General features: G+C 33.7%; 1 protein-coding gene across 1 annotated transcript in view; it reads left to right on the plus strand.

Moving 5' to 3' along the window:
- Positions 1-12,982, plus strand: part of GRIK2 (glutamate ionotropic receptor kainate type subunit 2) — a 361,868-nt gene that overhangs the window by 126,992 nt on the left and 221,894 nt on the right. The window lies entirely within an intron of this gene.

A 12,982-nucleotide genomic window follows, 5' to 3' on the forward strand; every position in this document is an offset into this window, starting at 1 on the left:
CTTTTGTTTTGGTCTTGAGTGAATGAGTATAAACACCAAAAATCTGTTACATCTATGAACAGAAGCCAAAGTAAATGCTGAAAAATTACTTCAGAAATAAAAATGTTTTGTGTTTGTCTTTAGTACTGGATCCTGTGCTTTATTTGAAATGAGGGAAGTTGAAAGATGTAATTTTGTGGATATATTCACTCTAGTATGCAGGTCGCATTGATTTGTAATAAAATGACAATTTCTTTCTTGGTACAAGTATTAAAATTCCCATTATCTAAGTCCCACTGTATTTGGTGTTATTTTGGCCTCACCTTGATTGTGTGTGCAGTTCTGCCTCTTAAAATTTAAAAATATAATATTAAATTATTTCCATATGTCCTGAATGGGCCAACAAAAGTGTTGAAAAGGCCAGAAGGCATGATGTCCTATGAGGACTTTGGGCCATTGTGGCTTGGAGGAAGAGATTGAAGAGTGACCTCGTTGCTCACTGCAGCCTCCTGAGGAGGAGAAGCACAGAAAGAAGTGCTAATATCTTCTTCCTCGTATGCAGTGGCAGAACATGTGGGAATGGCTCAGAGTCTCATCAGGGGAGGTTCAGACTTGAAATTAGGAAATATTTATTTACTAAGAGGCTGGCCAAACACTATAACAGACTTACTAGAGAGGTGGTTGATTCCCCAAATTGATGAGTGTTGATGCCTGTTTGAGAGGCATTTGGACAACGACTTCAACTTGCTTTAACTTTTTCAGCCCTGAAATGGTCAGGTATTTGGACAAGATGATTGTTGTATGTCCCTTCCAATTGAATCATTCAATTCTATTTTTCAAAATAAGAAATATTATCTCATTTCCAGATATCTTACATCTTGTGGTTTGTTATGGTTGGGTTTTTCCTTTTACGTTCTTCTACGATTGCTGAAGGACAGCCACTTTTGCAGTTAATATCATTTTAAACTAAGGAGAATTAAATATCTTGTAGGTGACATGGATGTGGGATGATCACAAGTGGGAAATATTGCTAAAGGATTGAGGAGGAAAAGCTTCTGAGTGATTCAAATTAAATTTTGGCTAGGGTCAAAATTTCTCTTTAAGGAGAATATACATAGTGCACTGTAAAAATGAGAAAAAGTGTTTAAGATACTTGAGAGATCTGGCAACTGAAAAGACAAAGAAAATGGGTTGGTCTGAAAAGGCCTGGTTGATTCTGCTTGTAGGTAAATGAATTAAGTCTCAATATAAGAGTAGTCAATTCTAAGAGAGAAGGAATGAGAGTTGAGAATGCTGTATTTAAAGGTTTGAAACTGATGTAATAACAGTGCATTTCATCCCAATTTAGAAGACAAAGCTTAAATTTTGGAGATCTATAACAGAAACTTATAAACTGATGTGCAGGCATGAAGTAGAATATATTTCAGTTTTGAAATGTTGATATTTTTGAAAGGCAAAGTTTGTTCAAGAATAGATGACAGGCAGAAATAAGATGAAATTTATGCAAGATAATTTGGGATTCTCAATCACAGTACAGTAGGAGACATCTGCTGGGAGCAAATGAAAGAAAGCACAAAGGAGTATTACTGTTATTTACATTGCTGTGGCCAAGATTCAAAACAATCACTAAGCCATTAAAATTAAGCAGACAAGGCTTTTGCCCATCCTTTTAGAATCATCTAACAAAATTAACCACAGGCACTGTTTTAATATCAACTAATATCTCAAACTAGGTGTTCACTGGGAAAGGAAGTATAGAAGGACAGAGCTGTTAAACCAGTCATAGAAAGACGTAATAATATATGTTGACTTCTTCAATACTGAAAAGACTTGTGATATTTCTGATACTGACTCAGTGCTTGAGAATGAAAAGTATTGGTTATAATTAAGCATGTTCAAAAGAACAAACTATACTAAATGATTCAAAAAAGTGGAGAGATCTTTATGGTTGTCCTGTGTAGGGCCAGAAATTAGACTTGAATGATTCTTGTGGGTCCCTTCCAAGAGAGTATTCTATGATTCCATGATTAAGTGAATATTTTTTAAACTGTAATTTCTCCCAACAGAATTAGTTGGATTCCTAAATGAAGAGTAAATCATATCAAACTTGGTTAAAAAGAAGCAACAATTATCAAGGAACCTACGTTTTCAAATCACTGGACCAATAGACTTCTGAAAAACTTTAAAATGAGGTGATCTTCAGTTAACAATTACCTTTGAGAACATATAGATGATAGACAAAGTTTGAGAAGTTTGGGTAAGGTAGGCAAGCTCAGGTTCATCCCAACTTTGATATTTGTCCAGATTTTGAAGTACACATATCCTGGTTCCTTTTGTTTAATTTACATCAAATCATCTACCTATCCCAAACAACTTCCTTCCTAACTTGGAACCTACTTAAAATTGGGTAGAATAAAGTGAAATTGTAGTATGCATTTGTTAGCTGGGTTTTGTTTTGTTGGTTTTGGTTTGTTTTTGTTATTGTTGCTTTGTGGGTTTTTTTGTTTTGCTTTGTTTTGTTTGGTTTTTTGTGGTTGTATTTGGTTGGTTTGTTGTTTTTTTTTTTTTTTTTTTTTTTTTTTTTGTTGTTGGTGGTGGTGGTTTTTGTTTGTTTGTTTGTTTTGTTGTTTTTGTTTTATTTGTTGTTTTTGTTTTAAATAGACCAGTTAACTGAATTTCTATTCCTGGGGAAAAAAAGCCCTGTTCACTTGTAAGCATTAAAAATACCTCGAAGTGTTATGTTTGCTGAAACTGTGAGGTTTCCTTTATAAAAAGCAAATAATGTAAAACTTCCTTCTTTGCCAGGTCAGTGTGTCTTGTGGGCAAGGGAAAAATCCAGTTGATGTGATACATACTGAGTTAAGAAAACCAAACTGTTCAAGTTGACATTCATATACAAATTGGAACCATAGGTTCTAATGGTTTATGCCAGGGTCAAATGGATGCAAACAAAGACTAATAAACATAAATAGATTGGTTGCAGTATACTGAAAAGATAGACTTGCAAGGTTAACTTTGTGGTGTGAAGAGCATATAAATTACATATGCAGTGACAAGAATCTCAGAAGTTACAATACTCTAGAAAATATAATTTGTGTTAAAGTATTGTAATAGTTCTCTCTCAAGCATAATGCTTGGTCATATTGTGGATAAGCCAATAGTGGCAATATGAGAAAGAAAACATGACATTGAACTCAGGTGTCAGATCTGAAATTCCATGTGTAAGAAGTTCCTAAGTAATTAAAATTTTCATCTGCATTAAAAAAAAAAGTGTCGCATTTTATTAAATTGCTCTTTCCAGCATATCTCAAGAAAGATGAGAGTTCTTGATATCAGAGGTTAACAAAAATATGACCTGGGAGGAGAAGACTCTAAGAGCGTTCTTTTTCTGTAGGGGAAGTTGTCAAAAAAGTCTCACAAAAGGAAACAAATAAACTAAACTTTATGTTAGAGAATAGTTAGACACATGTTTAAAACTAGAGCAGCAAGGATTCAGCTAGGAACATTCAGGTTAGAACAAAATAACAGGTGTCCTTGAAAGGCTATGGAAAATCCACCTCATGAGTTTAGTGGTTTGTTGGTGTTTTTTCTGGGTGGTGTATTTTTTTAGATTGTATTGTATTGTAATAGTTCTCTCTTAATTTTTTTATTTTCATTTTACAACATCAGTCTTTTCATACTGATCTTCCTAGACAGAACAGAACAGAAAAAGAAAAGATAGGTAAGGGTGATGTTCAAAGGTCTTTATCAGGACTATTAACTAACACTGGTACTGACTAATGTCTTTATCAAATGTGCAGAAACATTAAATTATAAATTAATATTAAGTTACTCCACTGTCATTGATACTGATTTCTCAAATTGGATTTATATTTATATTATATATAGATGAAAACTGCATCTGTGTGTACTTTTGTATATTTATAATGTTTTGACTTGTGCAGTTTTAGCTAGCATTTATTCTGGTTCTATGAAGCAGATGCAGAATTCAGACTACTGATTGCTTGTGAAGGGCTAGATGGGTACCTTTTCTGCAAATAAATGAATTTTTGTATAAATCATGTCAAAGTTTGGGGTGGTATAGCTTAGCACAGAATGTTAAAGGGAAATATGCTTCATTTCCAATTTAATTTCTAATCAATTATCAATTAATAGTTATTCTATGTTGCTTTTGTGGGATGGATTAAATGAATATCTAAAGGAGAATTATATTTGTCAATGTGAACAAAGCTTCCATGAGGTTTTCCATGCATATAAGCTGGAATGGCATGTAGTTCTGTTCCACATCTTTTCAGTCACCAGTTCAGAGAGGCTACAGCCTTTGCAACACTTTTATCGAATATTTTTATTGAAGATAATAGACTTTTAACCCTTCTTTAATAAACTAAAATTTGATAAAAATATAATAATTAATAGCACTAATAATTTGGACAATGAAGAAATATTATCCTGACCAATTACCAATTCCATAGTTTCTTTTAAATACAGAGTGTTTCAAGTGCTGTGCACAGTAGTTTCAAGTGGAGATTCAATTAGTAGTTATGTACTAAGCCTAATAGTGGGTTTTGGATGTTACTGGTTGGTGTATTCCTTTACTGAGACAGTTATTGCACATTTATTCTGTAAAGTTCAGAAATATTTTTTGAGTGTTTTATGAATATATCAGTAGTATGAAAGATATGAAGTTAAAATTTCACTTTCAAACGCTTTTTGTCTTTATGCAGATGTTAGCAATTACTTTAGATAGTTGTCTGAAGAAGAAGAGTTAAATTCTGTTATACTTTTCTGGTAAATGGGCCTGTAATTATTCTTTGAGAATAATTCTCATTAATCTAATTATATAGGTTTTAATTAATTTTTTGAAAAGCAAAGTAAATATTAACAAGTTAACAAAATGCATGATTCTAGCTTATCTTTCAGGAAAGCATGTTACAACAGCTCTCACCCATATTTCAGCCAATAATTGAATTTGGACTTACTGCAACAAGGCTCAGTATCACAAAAAAAAAAAAAAAAAATCTGTGGATTAAAAAAAATAAATTTTAGAAATCCATAAGGTACTTTATAATATTTTTCTGTAGGCCTAAGGAACAGAAACAGAGGTACTATTCCCATAAGTTATAACAATGAACCTATTCCAAATAGGGCTCTAAATTGTTTTGCTTTTGTGGGCTTGAATGAACTAAGAATGAAAATCTTACAGAAAATTGCCTAGGCAACTTCTGATCAAAATAATTGTTTCATTCGTAAAGATGGGATTTTTTATTTTTTTTATGTCCAAATAAAGAAATATGTGAAAGGAAAACTAAGTGAACAATTAAAAGAGGAAAAGAGACAAGATCAATTTCAAATTCTTGTATGGGGTATACATTAAAGATTTATCCAAACTGAAGTACAGATTTACTCAGTATTACATATTTTGTCCTTTGGTTGGGAGAACACTCTGAAATATACTTGTGACATCAATTCCCTTGTGAATCACTCTGCGTCACTCTCAGTCCAAATATTATGCCTTAATTAATTTCAGCTTCAATTACAGAGTTTTCTTCTCTCCTGAAATCTTACCAACTACCTTTTTTTAAGCAAAAATGAAACTGCTTTTGTTTCCAAGAATAAATGTACTAAGCTGGTATAAATTCCATCTGAAGATGATAATTTATGTGTCCTTTCAAGCAAAGTCCATTTCGATTTATAGTAGACAGTGTTGTTTATTTAGCTTTGTATAGTTTGATACAATAGTAATATTCCCTTGTATATCTAGGAATTGCTAACTTGTTCCTCTGCTTCATTTATCATTGATTCTGACATCTTTGATGAAATCTTTTATCCTTTGACTGTTGTAAAGTTCTTTTTTTTCACTCTTCACCCTCATTAAACTACACTGCTCATAGATAAGCCACTTGAGAGATCATATTTCATACAATTATTATAATTATTTTGAAATACCCAACACTGTTCTTATTGCTGTCACCATCATAATACTGAATTAATGATAAAACTATGTAAATGTTCAAAAAAGCATGTTTACAAAACAGAATAGCAAAAACATTTCAAATCAGGCATATCATAATAGAGCATTTGACATATATAAATGTAAAATGGAGCTGGAGACTAGAAAAATATGCAAATTTAATATATTAATAGGGCATAAGATTGTCTTAATTGTCAACATTTCCTTCAATTCTGTTATTTTTTTTTCTTACATTTTCACATATTAAATGCAAAGGTGAGGAAAGGATGTGCAGGACTCTGAGTTTTTAATTTTTTCTCTGGCTGCTGCATGTTGCATCTTATAAGTACTCAGGTGGCATGAAAAAAAGTTTTCATCTTGGTATGGTGATCTTCAAGATCAAAACTGTTCCATGAAATGAAGGTCTTTTATGAACTTCAGTAACACATTGATTCTCTCTTGTAGAATTCTGTGGGATAGGGTAGAGGGCTTTTTCCACTGCAGGACTGCAAAGCCTTTATTAGAAAAGAATAATATCTGGAAATAAGCTGAATTTGGATTGGCTATTTGCAACTATAAAAGACATTTGCACCCATGCTCTGATGTGCTTGCTTAGCATATTTAAGGAAAACAATAAAGCTGATTATTGCCTTGCTCTTCAGTTACAGCTGGTTATGCTGAAACAGCAGTACAATGGATTTAACATTCTGATGCTAAGACAGAGAAATTAAGTGATATGCACAGTATCAGAATAGAAATCTTGACTGTTTATGGAGTTAAACCTGAATCCATGGTTTTCTTGTTCAGTGATTTTTTTTAACCCTATAGCTAATCTGTTCTATATATGGTATTTTAGTAATTGCAACTTTAATATTAATAATGAATATCATTTTAAACACTTCTGCTTCTCTGTACTAGGTAATTGTTTAAAAATTGCTATTTTTTTGGTCTAAAAATGGAGGATTGGGATTTTAGGGTTGTTTTAATTTTTCTAGCCTAGTCTAGACACTTAGAAATTTTTCACAATAACGAGGTTTGTATTTCAAATGCATTTACATACATGCACAGATGTATAATTAAAAATATAGTGCTGCCCTTTTTTTTCTTTATTTTAGAAAGGAGAATTTTTCTCACATATTGAGAATTCAAATTGGCTGCCCAGGGAGGTGGTGGAGTCACCATTTTTGGAAGTTTTCAATGAAATTACTTGGCACTTAGTGCTATGCTTGAGTTGGCATGATGGTCTTTGGTCAAAGGTTGGTCTCTATGATCTTGGATCATGTTTGTATGATTCTGTTCTATTACACAGTCTAGGGAAAAAAAAATCAGAAGAAAACTAAAGTCAGAAAGTCAAACCGAAACATTTCCTCTGATTACTGACACTGCTACCTACCATCAAAGAGATAGTTTTTGAAAATATTTTCAGTAGGATGTAACGTAACTTTTATTTGCCATCTCATACTCGGTGGTCCAGAACCGGCTTTTCAGGGTGGCTAAAACTTTTAGATAGTGATACGCTCAGAAGAACTATATTATCTAAACCCCTCACCCTTTCCTTCCCTACTCCTCAAGAATCCCAACTAATGATCAAATGAATTTTTTTCCTAAAGCATAAACTGCTACAGTGTAAATTCTTTAAATATGTTTGTATAGTTGAAAGGCCACATATGGGAAATGTGGAACTTGGAATGAATTTCTTAATATACAGTAGAACATGTCAATAAAGTCGAAGGCTGTTCTAATTTATTAACAGTGGTTCCTTAGTATCCCTGAGGAGGATTTTGGTGAGTAGTCACATTGTATGTTTTGAAAAGGAGATAGAGAGATAGATATAAGTAGCTGGACATTGTGCTTACTTTATATACCTGCATTTTTCCCCCAGTAGGAAATTATGTCATACAAATGCATCTCCAAAATTCATTTGAGCAAATACTACTATTATGGATGTGTCTTGTGTATTGGCTTGCCCTCATGAATCTAATTTTTAGATTTTCGGCTAAAGACATTTGAAACAGAACAGCCATATTTTTGACGAAGGACTTGTTAAATAGAATTTTCTTTGGCAAAAATTCTTTTGAATATCACTTCCTCTAATCATAGTACATTTTAAATATTGCAAGTTGCAAATGACATCAGACTCTCATACATTAATATTTGTAAAAATATACATGCATTCATGTGTACTATTCTGATTGCTTTTCAATCCTTAAACTATGAGATTGAAAAATCCTGCTAAAATGTTGGATTCTAAGGCTACTAATAAAAAGTTGCATTAATTATGTTTACAGTGAAAAGACAATTTTTTTCCTAGATGACATATCTTAAAACTTTTTCCATTAAAGACACCATTCCTACTGTATCTAAATGGGATTAAATATAAATTATGCTCATTTTAAGGATGCTTTACACTACTGGAATTGAGTGAAATGATCTTAATGCAGTAAAAAAAGCTTAGTATGAATAAATATGAAAAGTCCATCAAGCTGTCTTTTTCCTTTGTTTCTATTTCCTCTGTGCTTTGTCCAATGGTGTTGCTGTATTAGATAAAGCAGCACAAAGGAAACAGAACAGCCCACTGTTTGAGAGCCAATACTAGCTAGTGCAATTTCTTTTTAATCCTTTCACTAGAAATGTTTTTTTTTTTTTTTTCAGTTGAAGATGATAAAACTAAACTATAGAGTTCATGGGTAATCTCTGTGAGTCATTTTGCAGCAATTAAATATTCCAGTTGACGTGAAACATTCTATCAATGTCAATAAACCAGCATTCTCTTCCCTTCTATCCATACCCCTTTCAAAGCCATTGGGCTTTGACAAAATGAGATTTTTCTGAGACATAACCAAAATACTGGGTGGGGGACTATCAGGGAAGGAGAGGAGTACAGAGAGATGTGAGAAGAAACAACTTGCTAAAAATAGAAGGACTGTTTTCTGGTGGCTCGGCAAAGCAGTATATTACTAGTTTTGAAATTTTTGATGTGGTGAAGATAAGGAGTAGCCTTTAAAAGGGCATTAGTGTTTTCTTACAGAAAAAGGTTGATGTGTTCAGCCTATTGCAAAGTGCACTTGCTTGCATTCTTCCTGTGCAGCACAAAGGCAGCATTAATGGAAATGATAAATAGTTTGATGAGCAAGCCAGGTGGCGTAGCAATGGCCCGCAAGACTGCTGAGCTGGAGACAGGTTTTAAAACAAACTTGGGGCTCTTGCTTCCTGGACTGGTTGAAGTTGAACATGTCGAGGAGGTAATGTGATTGATCTCTTTGGAGGAAGATGCCAGCTGGAGAGCTCACAAACTGCTCCTTCAGGATTCTCCTTAACGATGAATTGATGGCAGCTTCTGAAAAGAGTTACTCACACCGCACTCTTCCCAGCCATTCAGAGGTAGGGCTCTATCACAGTGGCTGCTAAAAGAAGGAATTGAGAGTTTAAAGGGACAGGAAAAAGGTGTCCCTGGTGAAAGAAAATGCAGGAAGTACATTCCCAAAATGCAGCTATTATTTCTCAACTGTTGTAAAATAGATTTTTTTAGCAGTTTATACACACTAGTGGTTGTATTCTGTTTGCTTTGGTGGGTTTTTTTTTTTTTTTTTTGGTGTTTTGTTTTTTGGGTTTTTTTTTTTTTTTGGTTTTTCTAAATTCTTTTTTTAAATTACACTGAGGCCTGCAATTCATATAATATTTTAAATCAATTATTTTAAAATTGTACTAGACAAATGTTCAATTAAAAATATTCTAGCTCTCCTCAAAATCATGGTGAAGAAAGGACTTGTTTTTTCTCAGCTTCATGGTCCTTGTAGCTCTTGAATTACATTCCTCCATTCATTGGAGGTTCTGATACCTCATCTTCTGATAAACTACATATGTGTCCTTTTGAAACTACCCCTTGCTGATACAGAAACTTTTATTTTTCAGTACATGACAGCTTATTACTTTTATCCTGCATGTCCAGCTTATGACATTTCCTCTAATGTCAGACAACAGCGAGGAAACTTACTATTGTATTAACAGTAGCTTAAGAATCTTAATCAATATGTAAATATGCTTGTTTGACCTAAAACAACCAATTTGCACAAAGGATAGAAAGGTAGAAATTGAGTCCAGAGAAACTGCACACAGTAGCAACAAGTGATCTTCTTTGAGTTTTAGAAATCTCAATAATGCAAATGGAGAAAATTAAATAATAGAGCAAATTTTGGTAAGATCTGAAAATGAAAGCAAACAATTAATTTGTCTGACTTCACCTGATGTATTCAGGACTAAATGTTAAAGAGACTTGATAAGGTAGAGCTCATTTTTTGTTATTCCAAGATATTTGTTTTACTGTAAAAAGCCTTTTACTTATGATATCTTATAGCTGTGAAAAATTGAATTGAATTGATTGTTATTATAAGGATAGGGACACAATTTATTTATGTCTCATGTGTATTGCCTGGTTAGTCCTCAACGGTGTAATGTTCTGATCCCCTGGAACGTTTTTGGCCATTGCTACTTCAGAAACCAGTCTTGTAGAAGCCAAGATGTTAGGGTGTTCAGCAGAAGAGAAGATCAGTGGCAGCCAGGAGTTGGGAAACAGTTATTGTCCATAGATGAACCCAAGTGCTGCAGTTTACAAGTGGGACTTTGTTCTTTTGGTTTATATCTTTCCAGTGCTTAAATTTTAATTTGGTTACAAATAATGACCCACTGTTCAATTTTTAATCTCGAAAGGGTTTTGTTTGTGTATGGTGATGATTCTGTTTTGTTTGTTCATTTGTTTGTTTGTTTGTTTTAGATGAATTATTCTGTTCTTCAGGAAATTATTTTGGTGGGTTTTACTTTTCAGGAAAGCTAATTTATTCTTTGCACACGTTTAAAAACGCAAATTCTAAATCCCAAATGGTAGATACATTGTGGTAGGAAACCTCTAGCCTTTAATTAGTATTTCAAAGAGCCAGCTTTTGAAGTGTGATCCAGAACTGGAAAACCTTTACTTGCTCTCACTTCCCATTAATGCCTGAATGGGGAAATCCTTCTTCTCAACATTTTATATTTTAGAAATAAAAAGTACCAGAGTAAGGTATGCTCAACACTGTCTGATACTGTTCTGTGAGGTGTTTCTCTGCAGCAAGGATCTGTAGGGTAACTGTGGCACTGGTACTTTCCATGTGTGACACACCTTCACAGTAGCACCTCACACCGTGCACTTTCCAGAGTCGCGTGTCCCCTCTCCCTTGCAAGTGAGGGGATTTTGTTTCCCAAAATCATCCTGTTGATTGCCCAGCAAGCTGGAAGCTGTTGAGCATCTGCCAGTAAAGAATTTATTCCTTATAGTGGGTGGCCAAGTGGACCACTGAAGTGAGTCATTTAGTAGACTGGAATATGTTTTTTTCCCTGCCATAATCCATCTCAACTTTACAAATGCTGGAAACATGATGTTAAACGATATGTTAAAATCTTAAAAATAGAAGTATGTGCTCACTGTAACTATTACTAAAAATAAATATTCTGCTACATGTAGAAGCTATGAAGAATATTAAACATTAAAAGTTTAAACTTGCTTTTTATTTCACATTGATGAGAACAAGGAAAAAAAGAATAGCTTTAAAAACCCTGGAATTTGCTTATGTCTCAGATTTAATTTGTCTTAAAATATATTTTGAGAAATCTCACTGATTACTATTTGTAATTGACAGTTATTGAAGGCATAAATACTTCTCCATGTGCTTGCCTGCACATCTGTATGCCCCAGCACTGAGGTCCCGTCAGTGCATTGAATAGATGTGCGTATGCAGATTTTCTTCCCCATGTTCTCACACTCAGGTTTCTTTGGTAGCTTTCTACCTTTTGTACTGCCTTCCAATGCAGTACTTTATTGCTCATCACTTCTCTATCAGATGCATGGGTAACCCAAAAGGCAGACACTATCACGGCATTCTCTTTGCCAGCCTTTTCTTTCTCTAGCTTCCATCTGTAAATATTCCAGCTTAAATTTTAGCATGATTTTAGTATGAGGTAGTCCAATAATGATAAGATTCATGATTTTTTTTTTTTTTAAATTCTTGAACAGCCCAATTAGGGCCTTTTAGAACTGATGTTCTTGGGTAATGCTCTAGAACAGAGCAAAGGTAGGAAGTTTTGGAATTCTTGGGTTCTACCCACTGAAGTAGGGTAGTTTCTTGAGGTAAGCTGTTTCTTGAGGTTATCTCAGTTAGAACATGGAGCCAACAGCACCAACATTATGGGTTCAACCCCGGTATGGGCCATTCAGTTAAGAGCTGGACTTGATGGTCTTTGTGGGTTCCTTCCAACTCAGAATATTCTGTTTTCTGAAATTAATTTAATTTAATTCTGAAATTAAACTATATATTTAATTCATTAGGGTATTGGAAAACATTTACTTCAAAAACTCCTGTAGACAAGAAAATGCTTCTTGCCGTTCTGTAACGTGTCTTGGACCTATAGCAAAAGACCAAAATTGTATTGTATTTGTGCAAGCAATGGGTATAGTTCAAGGGACCTGTCAATTTGTAGTTTCTTACATTTGTTTATAAAAATTTTGTAATTTAAACTTGCTGCAGAGAAAAGCAGCACCCTTTTCCCCCTTCTTTCTATCCCATTTCAAAGTTCTTTGATGGCTTAACTGTCCATCTCATCTCCAAATGTGCAGCAAAGGTGACTGGTGTAACACTTGAAAATATGCATAAAATGTGCATATTATGGACTCTGCCCTTTTGAGTAAAGAATTCTTTGAAAGAGCAGTTTGCAGTCAAGAACAGTCAGTTTTCCCTTTAACATTTGATATATTAAAAATACTCAGTACTTGTACAGAAAACTTGATCATCATGAATCATTGTAAAGTTTCATGCAATCAAATTAATTTCAAAGTCACTTCAACAAACATAATGAGTTTTCTTCTGGAATGGTTTGAATTGAAAAAAGGTATAGTAGTGTAAAGCTACTTTTGTCTCTTGCTGTTCTGGAAAATAGTATAGAAATATGAGAACAGATTCATGTGAGAATGTTCTACAGTGCTGAAATGATTCACAGCTTTGCATGTAAACTTGATTTATTACT

Source organism: Sylvia atricapilla, chromosome 3 (genome assembly GCF_009819655.1).
Source record: "Sylvia atricapilla isolate bSylAtr1 chromosome 3, bSylAtr1.pri, whole genome shotgun sequence".
Classification (NCBI taxonomy): Eukaryota; Metazoa; Chordata; class Aves; order Passeriformes; family Sylviidae; genus Sylvia; species Sylvia atricapilla.